Below are 19,963 nucleotides of genomic sequence, written 5' to 3' on the forward strand. Positions count from 1 at the left end.
TGGAAATAAGCAGCACAATGCATTCTGCCATTAATACTGAACTGCTTCTTTCCACAAATAAACCAAGATTGCTTTCATAATGCAGGCTGAACAAAATGAACATAAAAATTGCATTAACCTATGTGATAGGAATAAACGTCCAACTTTCTTCTACACAAGACATCTATTTTTTAAAAACTTTACCAAAAGTTATGTTTGCACACTAAGCACTAATGTGTTACTTTCTCCCCTGTTGTGACACAATCTGTCACTTTCCTATCTTTTGTCTTTTATAGATGCATATAATCCTCCTTAAGTATCCTTGTCTCTCCTTCACTCAGAAAACTATTCTTGCACCTCTGTCTCAAATGGCTAGTTTCTTTTTCAGCCCACTACACAACTTGGCGCATGCATGGTCTCACCACCAGAGCAGCAGCTTTTGTGCAGTTTCTGTTGACAAACCCTTAAAAGCTTACAAAGTTAGAGAGAACTTAAACTAGCTGTGCTAGTCTAAAAGGGAGGAAGCGGGTGCATTGGGTGCTACTGAACACATGCATGCATCTTATCCCTATTCCTTTCCTACGCAGTCAATGTAGTATCTAAATTTGCATATGTTCATGGATCTCCACAAGCATGCACCATATAATATGTGCAGCATCAGAGAGTAAAAGCTTGTAGGTAAAGCTTGCATAAATATTTACTCTTTCAACTATTACTCTACCATTCATTGAGAGAATGGATTAGATCAGGGGCCAGCAAACTTTTTCAGGAGGGGGCTGGTCCACTGTCCCTCAGACCTTGTGGGGGGCCGGACTCACCCTCTCCTAAGAAAGGACAGCCCTCTCCTGAAAGGCCTGCAACCACTCACACCACAGCTGCCGATGCCGCCTAGTCTTCGGCTGTGTAGTTGTCATCCTCTGCCTCGGCCAGGGGTCTGCAGGGCGCAGAGCCCACGCCACTGGCCTGGGCGGCAGAGGCAACTGCCCCGCCACTGCCGCTTCCTCCCACTCAGCTCTTGGCCATACGCGGCCAGCTCAGCAGGAAGGAAAGGGTGTCGCCCAGAGGTGTTTGCAGCTTCGGATTGGCTGCAGGAGCTTCCTGTGGCCAATCCGAAGCCACGCCAGCATCACAGAAGTCAGCCGCCGTGCCGCACTGTGCCTGTTTAGCGCAAGCACTGACTGAGTAGGCAGCAGGGTCTGCAAGGTCCACGTGATGGATTAACGAGCCTGGTGGGCTGCATCCAGCCCCTGGGCCTTAGTTTGCCGATCCTTGGATTAGATGTATTATCTTATATTCATCTACCAGGCATTCAACATAGGGAGCTGCCTTATACCATCCAAGCATTAGTCCATCTGGTTCATGCTCTTCAATACTAACTAGCGGTGATTCTCCAGGGTTTCATATAGGAGCCTCTCCCAGCCCTGCATAAAGACACCAGATATCTTCGGCATGCTAAACATATGCTCTACCACTGAGCTACAAACCTTCCCTTGGTTTTGATGGTTTGCTGAATATACAAGGTCTATAGTATGCAGCCACTGTCACAACCAATTTTGCATTATCTTTACAGCTTCCATCTGCACAGCATTCTTAGTTCTAAACATTAACTCAATTCTATAGTTCTCGCAGCTCATAAATACCCACATATATAATTTTGTCAACAAATGAAACATTTTAATTTAATAGGGGGACTTAGAAAGAAAGAGAATGTTAACATATTGGAAGGCTTGCATATGACTAGTGGTTTGAAGCCAAAAGATGATTGGAGGCAAGTGGGCGAATGTTAAAGGGTTCTGCACATATTGCAGAGAGTTAGTTATCCCATAATACAGGATACCCAGGAACTAAAGTTTGTCAGGGCTTCTAGGCTCTTTCCACAAATTCTCTGAAAACTTTTGCAAAGAATAAGGCTATTTCAAACTGAAATGGGATAGATGGTGTTCTGCAAAGCAAGCAACCACATAGGCATTAATCTTTCGTAATGATTATGTATCCACTGGTCATACACTTAGGAACACTTGTTGATACTTGCACAGGTTTTTGCTAATGGACTGGTAATAGAAGTGGGAGAAGGAGGTCATAGTAATATTTCATAGTAGTTATAAGTGTGACAGAAAAGTGATTAATTACTGCTCTATTCCAATCCCAGCTTGCACATTAGCTTACCAAAAAACCCTCTGTCTCCACAATGGCATTACAGAAACAGCACAATGACTATTTTCACAAGACACTTTAAAATAACAACCTATCAAAATGGGGTTGGATGCCAGCAGCATTTGGGCATTAAGCTGTTTGTATTTTAGGAGCCTCTGATCTCTGGGTTAAGAGCTTGTAGTTCACTGCTTGGTTTTCAGCACGAACAGCAGAGCTCCATAAAGAATACAATTCTTTTTTTAATGCACTGTCACTTATGATTTCCATTTTTTGCATTTCAATTATGGGATGAATGTTTTCAAAATATATTTCTCCATGAACATCTGCTTCAGCAGGTCTGGATATTTATTGCCCAAAGAGTGCTGCAATTTAAGCTAGGTTTAACAGAGGCACACATGTGCACAGCATGGGGTATGAAGAATTTCAGGTTCTTACTAACTGACATGCTTAAAAGATATGCATCTATCTCTAAACGTGCCTACATTAAAGGAAAAAAACTCACTGTGCATTAAAATACATTTTGCTTCTCCTTGTGCAGGCAATTTCCACCCCTGACTTCAATGCATCTCCCTCCTCCGCTTGAACCTAGGCTGCACAAATCACAGTGAGTGGCTAACCTGCAGTTCATCAGCCACCAGTGGCACAGGCCATGGGAAATGTGGTCACCAACCCTTGAAAGGAAAAAGTTATGGTACCAGCTGTGTAACCATCTTGGCTGTGGGTCCTGGAAGACCTGCTCCCTGTATTTTTCCACTTGGCCTGGGAGGCCCAGGCCATGACTGACTCCAGCTACAAAAGCTGAGGCTGCTGAACAGACTCTTGGGTTGGGATATTGTTTAGGGGTTTTGTTGTTGGGTAGTTGTTACTTTTTTATGTTTATTTTAGATCTTGTGATTTATGTTGAAGTTGCTTGTTTGGGTTGTGTGTGTTTTAAAGTATCATTTATTGTTTATGACTACTTTTGTTATGTTGTAGTTATGTATTCTTTACATTTTGTAAGCTGACTTGAGCATGTTTTGAACTGTGGAAAGCCTGTGAATCTATGCCGCTGGCCCAACAAACTGACACCTAGATGAATAGGAAACCTGTAGAGGAATATGGTATCTTTGTAGACCATAGTAGCCCAGTCTTAAATGTGGACTCTTGTGCTGAACCAAATACCTGGGTAGGCAGAGCTGGAAAAAGACTGACCCTCCGTCTGCTTCCCCACCCAGGTCTTGGTTATACAGACTGGATCAGTGGCTTATCCATGATTAAATAATTGATTACAGAGAACTTATTATAGACTGACCTGGCATCTACAAACAGAGACTCAAGGGCAAGACAACAAATATTTGGTTGGAAGAATAGTCAGAACATGGCAGAGACTTCAGTTATCTGTTCAGCCATCCAACCCTCAGCTGTGAATCATGTTTACCCCATTGGGCCCACACACAGTCCACCACCAGAAAACTCTCCTATTCTTCTACCTGCCTCAGCAAAACAAAACCCATCACCCCTCATCAAGCCACCAAGGGACAAAACCACAAACAGTTCCCAAGCCATTAGAAGTAAATCTGTTAGCTAAAATATCTGAAGGTGGGTCCTTGCCCCTTGCACTCCCCCTCCCAAAGGGGCTAGACTCCTTTTGTGTCTCTGCTGTCACCGGGGACACTGCTACCCACATAAGGCAGAACAATTTATCTGGCCCCACCCAGAAGTCTTGGTCTTAGAGGCCAACTGATATTAGTCCACAGGGCAGATGTTTTCCAGGCAGAGATGATCTTGCCCTACTGTAAAACTTGAAGATCCTTACTGTCTTCAGGGTGGGGGTCTGTATTTTTGCTTATGTTGTCACATATGCCACCTCTACGAATGACAGTGTATAAATAAATTCATGCAATGTGAGTAACCGCATGCATCCATAAACACCAGTGATGCACACTCTCTTACACACTGTGATTGTGAAAAATTACATACAAAGACTTTACATGTTATTGAAAGTTCCCAGTACACTTCTCCCCAAACAACTGAGGCTTTATTCCCACACACATTTACATGAAAATAAGACTAACACAATTCAATGAGACACACATTTAAAGAGACAAGGCTGTACTGTCAGATGGCTTTCATTAACTTTGAGGTCTTTTTAGTTACATCTCTGCTTTCTTCTGCTTCTTATTGGTTTGGCTGATTACAGGTACTTTGCTCTTACATATCTACTTCTACCAGATGATATTTGATTTCCTATAATGTACATTGTTTTAGAAAAATTACAGATGTCCCATTTGTGCATTATGTGAAAATTCCAATGTACATTTAGCTGACATAGCATCAGCTGCTGTTTAAACTGGGCTTAGCTAATGGACTTTTAATGTCAGTGGGGTTATATGCAGTGAGTGGCTATTAGCAGGAATACACCATTTTTATTTTTTTAAACCTCTTTTCCTCAAGTGTGTTTCTTTTAAGAAGGCTCCTTCCTTTGATTTAATGACTGTCACTGAATGCAAAACAAACTTGACGTCTCTGGAATCTGATGTTATCTGTAGAACCAACTCATTAACCTCAGTCCAACCTTACAATTGTCAAAATACACATTGCGATTGGGGCCAGGGGTTTAGCAAATTTATAAAAGGCAAAGAGCCAAGAGACTCCATATAACCTCACTCAAGAAAATAGTGTTACACAGATCTCCATCATAAGGTTCCTTTCTTGAGAAAAACAGTGGTCTGACTCTTCCCAAGATGAGAACAAGATGTGGTCCAACTAATGTTTAAGGTCTCTGTAGAAAACTTGTGCAATTAAGGCAAAATTACTTAGACGAAACTCAGCTGTGAGATACACCAGATGAGGGGTTTGTGGTGTATCACTTAGTTTTAGTTATTTGAAGTCCATTTATCCTGTGATCTCTTATAAATGCACATTCAAGAGACACACACATCACATCCGGATATTTCATCCCGCAAAAATTATTGCAGAGGAAGGAAATAAGTGAACTTTACCACACACACAAATAGTTGGAGAGCTTCACTGAACTAGTGATCACTACTCAGAAGTATGTAAGGATTTGTTTTGTTCTGAAAAAAATAAGGACCTTTAAAATAACATTGCAAGACGAAGCAGACAAATCAAAAACAGTTATCCCCATTGACGAATGTGTAATACAAAAATGGCACTGCTGCATTCTGCATGAAGGGTAACTCTGCACATTGCACTTAAAACACTATTATTGGAAAATACATCTGTACTACACCCTAATTTCCAGATGTGTGTACACAGCTATAAGAGAGAAACTCTGTGGGTGACATCCAATGATACCCAACTGCCTGTGCATGGAAATCTACAGTACATGCACAATTGGTCTTCCACTTTCCAGCCCACCACAGGCCCCCCAAATCTGCTAGGCGGGTGGCCTTCAGGGCTGAGTGGGATATTTACCCTCATGTCCAAGACTGCAGTATAACCCTAACTGCCACACCACACTGATTCTCTTTTGGGGTGGGAAAGAGAAACACAGCCCTTGGAGCCAAATTCTTCCAAATACACTTACAGATTGTTCATGCTCTGTTTTCTTGTGTGCAGGACATGCAACAAAAATTAAATGAAGACTTCCCTCAGAATAAATGAAATTCCCCTTAATAAGAACACACACACAAATTCCTTGGATATAAGAAGCACAATTAGGTTTCTCAGACTTTTAGAGTCTGCACCCAAGGGAGAATCCAAGGTAAATCCAAATTTGGGTCTTTTCTCGCAGGATTTGCTGATAATCCGCATAGCTTAACATTTCAACCTCTTAGCAATAAACTCACTTTGCTTTGAGAAAACTGACTAAAAGGGGAAATCAGCTGCTGCCTGATTGAATCCTACTGAATTTGCATCACACTTGCTAAACATGAATATATATATAACTTTTATTGAGGGTTTTTTTTGTATTTGGGTCAGGTCTGCAAAGAATACAATCAATTTTGACATCAATGTAACACAGTCACAACAAAACGCAGAGAATATTATAAATTATACAAATGTATTCCTCCAAAAAGAGTACTGGAAAGTCAGGGGATGCATTTCTTCTTTATGATTATTTATATACACAAAAAGGGCAGCCACACTTCATGAATTTTATCCTGCTGTAATCCTCCCCATGGCCATTCTACAACTACATGCCAACTTTTCTACTAATGCTGTTTAGTGATGTCACAACACAGCATGTACAGCAGGATCCACTCTTTTTTTGCCCCGGATTTCTTGGTTGGAATGTGCAGGGAAACAGATTTATGTTAAACATTAAGAGAAACTTCTTAAGGTAAGCAACAGACTGGCTCAGGAAGTGGAAGGCCCTTCTTCACTGTAGGTATTTAAGGGGAGGCTGACAGCCATCTGTCAAGGATGCCAACTGCATCTAGCCTTGCAGGTCTGCCATGACCTGCAAGGACTTTTAACATTCTGTGTTAAACATTCTATGTTAAAAGATAAGTTCTCTTACGGTATGGTGATTATTGGCTTGTGGTAACACGGAGGCAAGTATTTTCAAGGCTAACAGCTGTCTTGTGAATTGCTTTCCCTGATGAAATATGAGAGGCTCCATCAGAACTGGTACTCCACCAGCTCCTGAATCTGTTTATACAACCATGCCCCTGGTCTCTTGACTTCAACTTCCTGATCTAATTGCTTTAACTGTTTAAATGGGTTTGTTTTATCGTACACTTCATTATGGGTATTTACATGTTTTGATCAAAGTGTGTATTTTAATTATGTTATTTTTTATAATTTTACACTTGCATATCAAGTAAGCAGTATAAAGATTAAAAGCATTGCTCATACCACATCCATAGAGGTGGCAAGGGGAATGAATCCAATGTTTTCACAGACTGAAAGCTAAAAGGAAGCAAGGGGACAATTTTCAGGAATGGTGCTGATAAAAGCAGGTCAGAAGAATAATGTTGGGGGGGAGGATGCCATAATGAGGACTGAATAAAAGATCCAACAGAGAGATAAGTTATCTAGTGAGATTAGAATCTGGGCTAATGTTCCTGACACAATTTTAAGCAAATTGGATTCATTAGACGGGCCCTTCTTTCTGAATAATGAAATACGGCTTTGTCCTTAGGCTTTAATTACCTTGTTACCCCAGACAGCTATGGTGACAGATATGGCATGAATGAGTACTGAACAAGTTGGACTTCATAAAGCAGGCTGGTATATTTTTAAAAGGCAGCTCAGTTTTGTACCAATCTGTGCAGGAAATCTGTCAAAAGTGGAGGGGAGGGGAAAGCTCTCCAAGAGACTAAAACTACCTTGCAGTTCCATGTTTCCAAACTGGTTGTGCTTGGAATGTGTGGGTCAGATCCCTCTAGCACACAATATGAACCCCTGGAATGAATGAACTAGAGTCAACAATTTCAGTGGGTCTACTATGAATATCATTCTGTTGGATGCTACCCACCTACAGCTTTAAAGTAGTTCATTCTGTTTTTTAAAAATAATTTTTATTAAATTTCCATTTACCAAACCAATAATATCATATTAATTACCGTATTTTTCGCTCTATAAGATGCACCAGACCATAAGACGCACCTAGTTTTTGGAGGAGGAAAACAAGGAAAAAAATATTCTGAATCTCAGAAGCCAGAACAGCAAGAGGGATCGCTGGGCAGTGAAAGCAGCAATCCCTCTTGCTGTTCTGGCTTCTGTGATAGCTACACAGCCTGCATTCACTCCATAAGACGCGCACACATTTCTTATAGAGCAAAAAATACGGTAATTATTCCAAATTATACCAATACATATCACAGAGTCCAAATATTCAACCGAATTTTAATTTTTTTGTGGGGGGTACCCATGCTTCGAGTTTGGTAGGGGTCCAATCATCTTATATTTCTGCTGCTTTGATATTCACAGTCCCATCTTCCCATCTCCTTGTCATTATCCTTTTTCTTCTTAATAACCTCCAAGTTGTTTCCACAAGCAAGTTGAAAGGAACGTTGTTTATATTTCTGTGTGAACTTTGTAATGCTCTCCCGTAATTTATCTCACGTAGATCCATAAAGTAGTTCATTCTAAGCCCTGCCCATACGGCAAGGCTCAAATTTCTGTTGCATGCAGGTCTAGTATATGAGAGTGTCATAATTTACACAATTTATAACCATCTCTGGACCTGCTTCTCACTATGAAAATACTTTAAGGCACAGTGACTAGGGCAAAAGTCCCACTGAGCACAGATAGATTAACCTCAGAGTAAATATGTTTATAGGTTTGCTTCAAGGATGAGCTACTTAAGGTCAAGTTGGATGTGATGTTGCTACTGGTTTCTCCCAATGCAAATAGTAATTTCAAAGGAATGATTATCTTTGAGGCTGTAGCAGAGGAGGAAAGGGTTAAATTTTCCTTCTCACCTGCTATGATCCTGATAATAACGAGCCCCCTCAGTGGCTCCTATTTGCATTTAAAAAACACTATGCATATTAAATGCAAATATACATTTAATGTCACACAGAGCAGAAACTCAGAGTTGCAGAAATCAGCCTGTTTTAGGCAATTATGATTTACATAATCTGTGTTAATGAATACTGTGGGTACAAAGCTACAAAATTGGCAGATTGACACACTATTTTAGAATCTTAAAGTTACCTTAAAATTGAGAAATGAGACAGCAATTAACAAGCGTTGAAGTACGGACACATTTAATCTAGGGTTTTCCTTACTTGTTTCCCAAGAGTCAGCACATTTAGCTTGGGCAAAACATCCATAAAAGTTTAAGTGCAGTAAATTAAAGTTTTGGTAAAGCTGGTGAAAAATAATTCCCTCAAGCTTCTATGCATTCTCATATCTAATCTTGTCACAAATCAAACTTCATAAATTATCATTATGCTTGCATAATATAGTTGTCTAAATTTCCATTTTTGTGTACTATCATATGGCAAAGAGTCATAGAACAAATGTTAGATGGATAGTTAGCTACATTCCTTTTTAAAATACATAAGCACACTGCTTATAAACATTATTTAAAAATGTCACATTGAAATGAAGCATCTGTAGAACTGAGAGGTCAAAGAACTATGTTAATATGAGTTTGACATTTCCCTGCTTACCCTTGTTTGTTTGTTTTTTTGTTTCTGTCTCCCTACACTTTCAGCACATTAATTGCAAAATGCTGCAAATTAAGTCATTGCTTAGATAAAATTTGCACCGCAGAGGCTTAATATCATTTCCTTAAGATTGCCTGTTTAACAATATTATGATAGAATGAGCTCAAGTGGTGTCTTAACGTGAGACTGGGAGCTCTGTGGAGTACTTGCAATAAATCACTTCCTGCATTTGTGTTCTTTTTGAGGCCTGGAAAGCAGTTAGTCCTGAACTATGACTCCATACAGGAAAAGGAACTGCCTGTCTCTTTTATTCTTCACACTTGATCCCTAACTTGGCCTTTGACAGCAAAACCCTATTCACATCTACTCAGAAGTGAACTCCACTGAGTTCCAGACCCTCCAAGTGTCCCTATTTTCCAGGGACAGTCCCGGATTTACAGAAGCTGCCCTGGTTTCTGATTTGATCCTAGAATGTCCCGCTTTTCCTTAGGATGCCCTATTTTCATCAAAGAAATGTTGGTGGGTATGGAGTTATGCGGCCCCCAATCCAAGGAAATAAGTAACCATACAACCTTTAGAAGACAACTGAAGTCAGCCCTCTATAGGGAAAGTTTTTAATTTTTAATGTTTTATTGGGTTTCTATATATGTTGGAAGCTGGATAGCTGGGATAACACAGCCAGATAAATAATAAAATCATTATTATGGAATAGGACGTGCCTGTTTTCATCAGAGAAATGTTGGAGGGTATGGAGTTCTAGGAGGTTCACTCCAAGGTAAGTGCGTATAGAACTCTAGCCTAAAGTGCTTAAACTGTTTCTTCCCAGAATGTAGAGCCTAAAGGCAGGACTCTGAGGAAATGACTAGAACCAGCAGTCAAGAGTTCATTTTACCGGCTGCAGTCCTTTCTGAAAAGGGGAGACTAACCACAATTACTCATGCTCTAGCCAAAGCTAGACTAGAATACTGTAATGTACTCAAAGTGGGACTGCCTTTAAAGGTAGTTCGTAAATTTCAGCAGGCTCAATATGCTGCTATACTAGATTCCTGATAGTGGCATTGTAGTCAGCTTCATTCAGTATCAACCAGTGCAGTTCCAGGCTCAATCGAAAATGCTGGTGTTAATGTTTAAAGTCCTAAATGTCTTGGGCCCAGGCATTCTGCCCCCACACTCTGAGAGGCTCAGTCCTGGTACAGCCACTCATAGATCTGTGAAGTGCGCAACCATAGCCTTTGCTATGCTGCTTCAACATCTCTGGTATAGAGCTGTGGTGGGCAGTTACATGTTGGGCATTTCAGAAGGCCTTAAAAACTCATTTTATTTTATTGGCCTCCCCTTAGTACCTTTTTTTTCTTTGTCCTCCTCGTCACATGGAGGCTGTAATATTTGTATGTTGTTCAAGTTCTGACTCTGTTTTATTCTTGTGGATCTGTTTTTGTTTTAGTAATTGACCGATTTTTATAATTGTCACTTTTCCTGTTGTAAGCTGCTTTGGACGGGCTTCCCCTGGAAAAGCAGCATATTAAATATTTGAAAAGAAACATGCTAACACAAATGACCAGCAATGGCATTGCTGTTCTATCAGCTCTGATGTCAAGACTGCCTGCTAAATTTTAACATCTCCACTGGGTGGCTAAAAACTACATAGACAAAGAAATACATTTCCTTTTCGCTCTCTCCATGATCATGTTTTTATGGATGAACTAAAGTATACCTACTAATCGGATATAATAATAAAAAAACCTAGCACAGCTAGTGTTTGTTTTGGAAACTGATGTTCAGCAACAATTTATTGATGCCTCAAAAGTAGTTAGAATGCTGCACAGGATTCTGAAGGCATTTTCTAAATGCCTTACTTTTGATTGGGACTTATATCTACCATGAACATCAGCCATCATTACAATGATGAATGGAGGGGGATATGCAGAAATACAGCAACAGCCCTAAGCGACTCAAGGTAATTTTAGATGAGGCTGGAGCAAGAACATATTCTTGATTAACTGAATTTACAGTAAATTAATAGGAGTGAGTAAAAGATGGGTAGTCATCCATTTCATTTTTCCAATTGCCTAAGCATGCTTCCAAAGCAAAGAAAACCATTAAATTCAATTGGAATTATTTCTGGGAAGACTGGTCAATCCTCAGCACCCTCCAATTAAGATCCATTGAAGACAATTAGACATATTTTTTATATGCCAAACTGGTTTCTGTCCCATATTCTCTTGAAAGCTAAAGATGCAATATATATCTAAAAGAAATATACAAAAGTAATGTCCAAATCATGGCTTTAGCTTACATTATATATGACAATTCCATGTTGAGTAATGTCCAAACACAAATCAACAAGTTGAAAAATTCTGACATTTTAATTACTATGATTGGCGTTTTTTTCTGGTAAAAAGATGGAGTGCTGGTACTCATATATTAATAAAAATGTCATGGGTGCCAGCACAAAAGAGCTTCTGCACGCCACAAAAAGAGGTGCTGTACTGATGAACACTGTCACAAAAAAGCCCTAACTGTAATATATCCCTGTTCTGTCTGTTTAGTAGCTAGGCCATGGAACTGATACACTTCCTATTAAGCTCCTAACATTTTTGTTTTTATTTCAAATACATTCTCTACCTGAAAATTAAATCAACAGTTCCCAACTGGAAGATGTATGCTCACAGAGCAGGTAACCACAGTTTTTCATTATGTCCAAACTGGACAACTGATTATACTCTTATAACAAAAATGCATATAAACACCATCCATGTGGAAAAGAACTAAAAACTGACTGTACTTTATAACTTTCATGTTTTCTTAACTGTTTAAATCAGGTATTAGTGGATAGAGTTTTACATAATAATGAGGTGTACTGAACACACACACATACACACAAAATTATATATCATTATACACCTACACACAAGATATTGTTTCCATTGTCTTGCTGAAGTTTGCATTCTGCACTGCAAGGAACCCCAGTGGACAGCTTTGATCATGATGTGTGGCTACCAGTGCAATAAGATGAAAGTGAAGGTGGCAGACAGGTTCCAAATTATTAAGGTTGTTGAATCCATCAAGTGCATGAGCTCAGAATATGAGAGAGAGAGAGAGAGAGAATGTTGCATACTGGTTTACAGGCAAATCCTACTCAGCACTTCTTTTACAAATACAAATAGTTAGAGCCAACATATCAAATAGAACTGGTTCACTGATGCATCAAGATAATTAAGTCCTTTTTTTCGCTCCAACCTCCCTCTCTCCTTCTCTCTTTCAGCAACAGGATTCATTTAGGTGCTTAATTAAAAAGCGTATCCCCAGAAGGTTGGCGTATTCTCATATTATATTTCACTTTTTCCACACCAAGCATTTTCAAACTGCTGCTGTTGCTAATACAGTGAGTTAGAGAAAATATCTGCACATATGGCTCCTTTTATTCTCCTCTTTCAGAATTATCACTTTAATTTAATTATAGGTTCTTTTGAGGGGGGGGGCTTGGTAACTTTTAACAATATAGTCGCCAGCATGCACACGTGGAACAAATGAAACAAAATATGTGTAATATGCATAACCTTTGACCTCTACTTTCAAACCCAACTCTTTCACCATCATCCTCAGCATATAAATCTGTCAGTGCTGTGTGTCACCAGGGGACCTGAATGCTGAGCCACGAGGAGAATGGTTGCAGTACCTGACAGCAGTAGAAATTTTCAGAATGCATAATTAAAGGCATAAGCCAGAAATTTTCAATAATCAGTTCATAGCAAGCTAAATGCAGAGATGATATATCAAAGTAAGGGAAGTTTAGTCGATAAGGGCATTTTGCCTACTTCAACCTGATATGTGGGGTTTAGTCTGGTAGTTATCTGAAATCTGGACTGCTATGTTATTGTTTCACTAAATAAAGTAGTTGAGCGTTCAGAGATCTGGACTGGCTAACACCAGTCTCCTGCGATACAGCTTTGGATGAGAGAAAGACAGAGCATGCTATGCTGGGTTATTTATTTGTTTAAAAAAGAAGGGCATCACAAGACACCTACAAATGAGAAAGGACCTAAAGATTTCCTATAGCTTAGGGGTGTAGTAAGTCACTTTCCATCCTTCTTCATCTGGTTCTTTCCCCAGTTAAAAAAAGCTTTTCGAGTAGTATACTGTCTGGTCTTTCTCTGCTTCTCTCCACTCCTTTGATTTCCAGTGCTAGAATCTATATTCTTTGCACTGCAACCTTGAATACGCACACATCTCTGGGGTCACAGTGAAGAAGTCATCATATAAAATGCAAAGCACTGTTTAGGGAGAATCCTATCCACAAATGAGGTATCCTGTTCCCTATTATCACTATGGCCTTGCTCGAAGTTTTAATCTCTTATGAAGCATTATTAGCAAATATACAGGGAATAGGAACTTCACAGTGGTGGCCCCATTGTATAGAATTACTTTCCTAGGGAGAATTATCACAGCACTCTCCTGCTTGCATTTAGAAGCCAGTTTATGGCCACAGTCCTATACAATCATAGTGCTGGCAAGCAGGAAGTACATGTACAGTTTGAGATGTTGTGAATGTGTTTCCTGCAGCTGATTGTCCTCCTTTTTGGCAAATAGAGTACTAAATGAAAAAAACAGCTTGCCTGGTCTGCTAGATTACCTGCTTTCATAAAAGTTTTCAAAATAGCTCTATTCTCCCATGTCCACATATTACTAGAAGTATGTCCTAAAGATGCAACAGTGCACACAATTAGCCTGTGTAAATCCCACTGAGGTCTATGGGATTTGTGCAGTTGATTTGTGTGCAGGAGTGCAGCCCAAGTCATTTCTTTTTAAGAAAGTCTTAAGGAAATTTCATCATAAGGGATGGATAACAGCTGGCTCTGCTTGTCTTAATCTGACATTATGGTTTTATTTTATTATGTTCTGTAGCTTTTACTTTTCATGTATATTACTGCAAGTTACTGTAAGTTACCCTGAACTTATAAAGTACTGTATAGATATTATAATATATATAACTGCATTGTTGTTCATTTGTGTGACTCCTTGGCTAAGCTCTATGAAAGTGAATACAGTACTCCAAGGCCCGTAAGTTGTAGCTCACACCTAACAACTTCTCCCCAAGAAATATCACAAGAAATCTTGGCAGCTTGAAGAAGTCAAATATGCACACAGCCTGAGATGCTAAAATAAAGATTAGTAATACAATAGAAAACTATAATTATTTTCCCAGTTAATTATAAACATAGTTCTTCCTAATGCTTTATCCTCAGTGGTTTATTCGTATGCTGAGCAGCACATCTCTCTAGGGAGAGGGCTAAAAAAAAATAAAAATCCATCAATTTCTCAATTAGTGAATTTGTTTTCCAAGTTGTAGTGGAAAGAGAAAGGAGAGGGCTCCAGGATTGCCCAAGGCAGCCATGCCCTACTTCAAAAGATCAAGAGAAGAAACAAGGCAAAATGCTTGATAATTATGAAAATCATTCCAGGGTGTACAGTTTTTTGAGACAAAAGAAAAGACCCACTTTACTTACTAAAATGGAAAAACTAGAAGTAGTTTTCATTTAAATCATTCATTTAATTGGGTCTGGATCCTACAAAAAGCAAAGCCAAGTTTGAAATCTGAGTTCTCATGAGACTGGCTGTCTAATTCTCATAGTGCAGTGCACTATGGAGTCAAGAGTGTCGTCATAAGCTTTAGGGAGGTTTTTATTTGTAAGCCAGAAAAAAAGAATTGTGGTGCAAAATTCAGCTAAAGAGGAGAGAGAAGATTGTGGATCCAGTAACACTGCCCTGTACCCCATACTTCCCCTTTTCAGACTTCGATCTTCAGATGTTGTGTAATTCCAACCCCCATTGTTCCTGACCTCCAGCTTCACTGACAGGCGATGAAGAGTGTTGTAGTCCAACAACATCTGGGGAGCCACATTTTGGAAATGCTATTCACTGACCATAGTGTCTGCACAGAGTTCTATGTGCACAGGGCCCTATCCTGTGCAGGTCTCTGTGTAGATATTATGATCAGTATGAACACTGGGCCCATTAGTGGGATGGGCTCTGCGACCATGACTACAATCCCTCCCTTGATACCCTCTGTAAACATCTGCATAGGGCAACATGCATCATTATATCAGCTGAAGGAGCAGGGGAACCTGTGAACCACCCAAATTTGTAGCAAAAATATCAGTCTCCTATGGTCCATTACACTATCTTGGTCAAATAATTAAAAAGAAAGTGTCATGAATTTTTGTTCAGCCTTTGCTTTAATGCTTTCTCAGTTGGTATCTGCTCTCACATATTTGTGACGAAGAGAAAGCTTCATGACCACCTGGTTCCAATGGCTATGCTTCATTCTCCTCTTTCTGCAATGGTTTTCTCCTATGTATTTATTACATCCACTATTCTATTTCCAGGACATCATATAGTAGGTATAGTGAGCAGGACTCCTCTTTCATTCATTACACAGTTTAAATGAAATCAGAATGCCATATACAGTTAAGATTGAATGTGCCCATATGAAGTTAACAATCATAATATTATTAAAATTGCACGGGAAAAGCAGCATGCATAATTGAAAGAGAGAGTGAAGTGTAAAACGTTAACGTTAGCTAACCACTACATGAATGTTCCCCACAGATGAGGACAACAAAAAGTCTTCCACATCCAGACACTGCTGCAAATCCCTCTGCCTACAGCTGCAGAAACTTTTCTACCGGTAATCCTGTGCCAACCCTAACTATATTGTAGTTGTAATTACTGAATGTGAAAAACAAGTAGTTTACACAGAGCATCATTAACACCACTATTTACACATCATAAGCCAGATGTGAAATGCTAACACAAAGAAAGGAGAACAGCTTTATTTTAGGGCACTTGAATAAGGACCAGCCTTACTATGAAATAATGCAGACCTCTCAAACCTTTTGGACTCTGAACCCCACAACCCAGTGGCAGCTCTCTCACTACCATATGATCGCAAATAATATTCAAGCAGAGCTGTATGTATGCAATGTGCTGCTCCATGGTCGGTATTTATTATTACCATTATTATTAAGGTATGAATCCAATACTGGTATTAGAAGAGGGTTAGAAAAGGGCATGTCAGGTTCCTCCTAAAACAAGCTAATCACAAATGGAAGCACATATGGGAATAGATTGCTGTAGAAAGGAACATTAATATATTTCAAGACTCTGCAGTTTCCAAGTTAGCTTAGCAGTCTTGGTGGCTACATTAAAGCTATGACAATGGGAGAATCGGTACCTCTGACTCTGTCAGAGCTTCACAGCACCTGCAACTGAAATAATGTGAAGCAGTTGTACCAGACAGCAGATTCCAGAGGGGGCGCTATTTTGCCATCTTCAGTCTTGCTCATCTCTAAGCAAGCAGTCCAATCCAGAACACAGGGAAATGTTTTTAGCTTCTTTCTTCACATTCAAAAAGATCGAAGAGTAGCACTGACTTCTAAGTTCACCCACATGACCCCCCCAAAATAGTCTCTCAGTATAAACAATAAAGTGATCCAAGAGATCTTCATGCACAATAAACCTTGTAGCGGCAACTTCATAGACATCCTAATAGTGGCGACTTTATTGATCCCTAAAGTGGCAGTCCTTCAGACTCCCAAGACCCACAGGAATTCTTTGGACCACAGAAGTTTTTAATACAGTAGGGTTGTTGTTGTTATATTTTTAATATTAAAAAAAAAGTTCGAAAAAGGCATGTTGTATAATTTATGTCACTGTTTTCCATTTAACATAAAATATTATTTTTTTAAAAAAAAAAAGTTTATTGGCATGCTTTACAAACTGCATGTCCAAGATTTGAGTGGATTCCTCTGAATTCCCTGAACCTGAAAGAGGAAATATGCCCACACTGAAAAGGATTCTGGTACTGACTTTATTGGGTGCTCTATGTAAAGAAACCTAACTGGACAATATTCCAGGTGTCCTGGGAAACACCTATCCTTGTTGTCTTCTGCGGGGCCCTCTAATGCAAACAATGTTTCTTCAGCTGTCACTGAAAATGTGAATTTCTGGTGTGTGTCTCTTTTACCCACTCCACTCCTTTTACCATGGTAACAATGAAAACAGGTTTCTCAGCTAGCTTTAATGAGTCTGCTTGTTGTTATTTTATATATGGCATATAGCTCAACACATGCATGGAACTTCTTTCCATCATTTGTTATTGAGCCAACTGGTGTGTGGCAAGGGAAGTTCAAGAAGGCACTCGCTTAAAGCATCTTGCAAAGGAAATGCCTTGTGATGTAGAAGCCAAGGCAAATACAATGTAGAGACCTGATGCTCTAGTGCAAGGTTAGTCAGAATGTAGCAAAACATTCCCGGGGACACAGAGATAATTCTGAAGGAGATATTTTACAGTCATCTTCAGGCTATAATAATAGTAATAAAATGGCTGCAGATTTATTCTCAGTTTAAAAAACGAGCTAGTGATATATATCTCTGTATGATGGTGCTACTTTCTATATGTACACAGGCAAATTCTTTGGGCGAAGATTATGTTTTAGGCGTGCAGTGAAAGAGGTGGCAGGCAAGGGGGCTTAGAAACCAACGGAGGAACATTTCAGGAAAGCTCTTTTCCTGCTGAGCAAAGCAAAAAGGAGAAAGAAGGATGAACTCCCAGGCACCTCAGCCTGTCAGATAGTGCTTCTTATATTAGCCATAAGCAATTCAACTAATTGTCCCATTCATAGTGCCTTGCCCCCTCCCTTTCCAGTACTAATCAGATTATCTTCCCATTTGGCTCTCTATGGAGCCTGCTTTTGTTCCCCAATTAACCCTTTTATTTGTTTGTTTGATGTTATGAGATAAAGACAGTGCCATCCTTTCAACATGAGTTGGAGCCTTATCAGCTTCTCTCATTAATTCGTTCAGTGAATAATCAGGGGTGAGGGTCTCTCCTTCTGGCTTCCTCAGTCTTATATCAGGAAAACCAGCATTCATTATATATATATATATGAAGTTAGTTGGCACCTGTCTGTCTGGGGAGACAACAGAAGAGTGTGTTTGTTAAACCTAAAAAGCCACCCTTCTGCTGGTGCCTGTTGTTACTAATCCTTCACATGGAAACTGGCTCCTCTTGAAAGGTCCAGCAGAAGTGTGATGTCTGTCTCTCCTCTTGTTTTTATTCAAGTGCTGGGGTTCAAAGGAGCTGAGCCAACCAACCAGTTTTGATACTGCCCAGAGACTGCAAACTTTGCAAAGGGTCCTTTTCATGGGGATCTCAGCAAAGGAACATCAGCAGGGTACTGTGCACTCCTGGTAGCTATACAAATGCAAACATTCTGACTCAAGTGGGGGGTGGTATAGCATCCTGATAGCATTGTCCACATATTAATATTTGGGTAGGGGCAAAAAAAATCACCCCAAACCCTGAGGGCTAGAAGGGTAAAGCAAGAGGTCACTTGCTCTGGAGGTGCCTCTCAGACATTTTTTATGCCTACAGTGGAAAACATAAATAGTGCCTTGAACTACTGTTTTAATATGGTACACAATCCATCAGGAAATTCTCCTTCACAAGTCCCCAACTGAAATGCATAGCATCTGTGAGAAGGGAAGCATTGCATCCAGCTCCTGTTTCTTTTGATAGGGCTTGCCCCAGGCAGCTTGCCCAGGAATGCTTCCCCACTGGATTCTACCCCATGGGGCAGATGTGTCTCTCACTCAACTCTCCTGCCCTCCCACCCTTCATGGCTGCCAAAACCTGCCACTTGAAGTGGCTGTCTCACTTTGGCTCATGTTTATAGAGCTGCCCCTGGCACGCAAGCGATTCACTCTCTCTGAAGTGCTCCTGCTGAAAGTCAAATTCGAGAGGGGTAGCCCTGTTAAGTCTGTTTCAGCAGATCAAACACAGAGAGACGGAGAAAGAAGGTGATGGGCAGAGAGCCAACCTTGTGGCACCTTATAGGCTTCTGCCACAACAAACCTGCCAGTTATTAAGGTGGCAATAAACTAGGCAGGCGACGTCTCCTAGCGAAGTCAAAGAAAATGTGTTGGACCTAGAGGAGTACCTCAGGCTGTGATCAATTCAGCTGAGGGTGTGGGGGGGATTTCAAATGGTTTTCTGCAGTGCTGTTTTTCTAGAAAAAGAGGGGCCGGAACTCACCATGAACACTCCCGCGGTTCTCATCATGGCAAAGACACATAGCTGCATAGCAACACACGCTCAGAGAGAAGCTGGGACACACGGGTGCTACTGGCAAGGCCGGCAACAACCCTTTCCTTCCTCCTTCCCCAGATGTGCCGAGGGGAGGCGAGGGCACGGGGGACATGCCCCGCCTGGCATCCTGACCGGACTCTCCTAAACTGCAAAGTACAGGCGTCTGCGTAGCAGCACAGCTTCACTCCGGGCCGCTTCCAACACTCCCTTCGCCACTCGCGTTTCAAACGCCTTTCCCGAGGAAGCGAAGCGATCGAGCTTGTCCCTCACTCACCTACGCACACACTTTCCAGCTCCAACCAGGGGAGATCGCGGGTTCCCCCCCCCCACAGTCCTAGAGATCAAGCTGGATTAGGGGAGAGTCCCTCTCGCTCCCCATCTCCTGGCGAGGGGAAAGGGGGAGGAGAGCCCCGTTTCGTAAGTTTCTCCCTTGCAGAAGCTGCGTGGATAGAGGAGGAAGAGGCGAAGGGGTGGGTGCGCGAGCGGGGATGCCTGAAGACATCCATCCACACATCCATCTCTCTCAGGAGCCACCAGCCCCATGAGGCGCCTCGAAGGCGGCAGTTCTGAGGCTCGGGAGACGAGCCCCCTTTTGGATCCGTCGGCACTGAAC

General features: G+C 40.7%; 1 protein-coding gene across 3 annotated transcripts in view; it reads right to left on the reverse strand.

Moving 5' to 3' along the window:
- Positions 1 to 19,963, reverse strand: part of UNC5C (unc-5 netrin receptor C) — a 319,406-nt gene that overhangs the window by 296,932 nt on the left and 2,511 nt on the right. The gene's annotated exons all lie outside the window — the stretch shown is intronic.

This window comes from Podarcis vaucheri (genome assembly GCF_965113315.1).
Source record: "Podarcis vaucheri genome assembly, chromosome: 9".
Lineage (NCBI taxonomy): Eukaryota > Metazoa > Chordata > Lepidosauria > Squamata > Lacertidae > Podarcis > Podarcis vaucheri.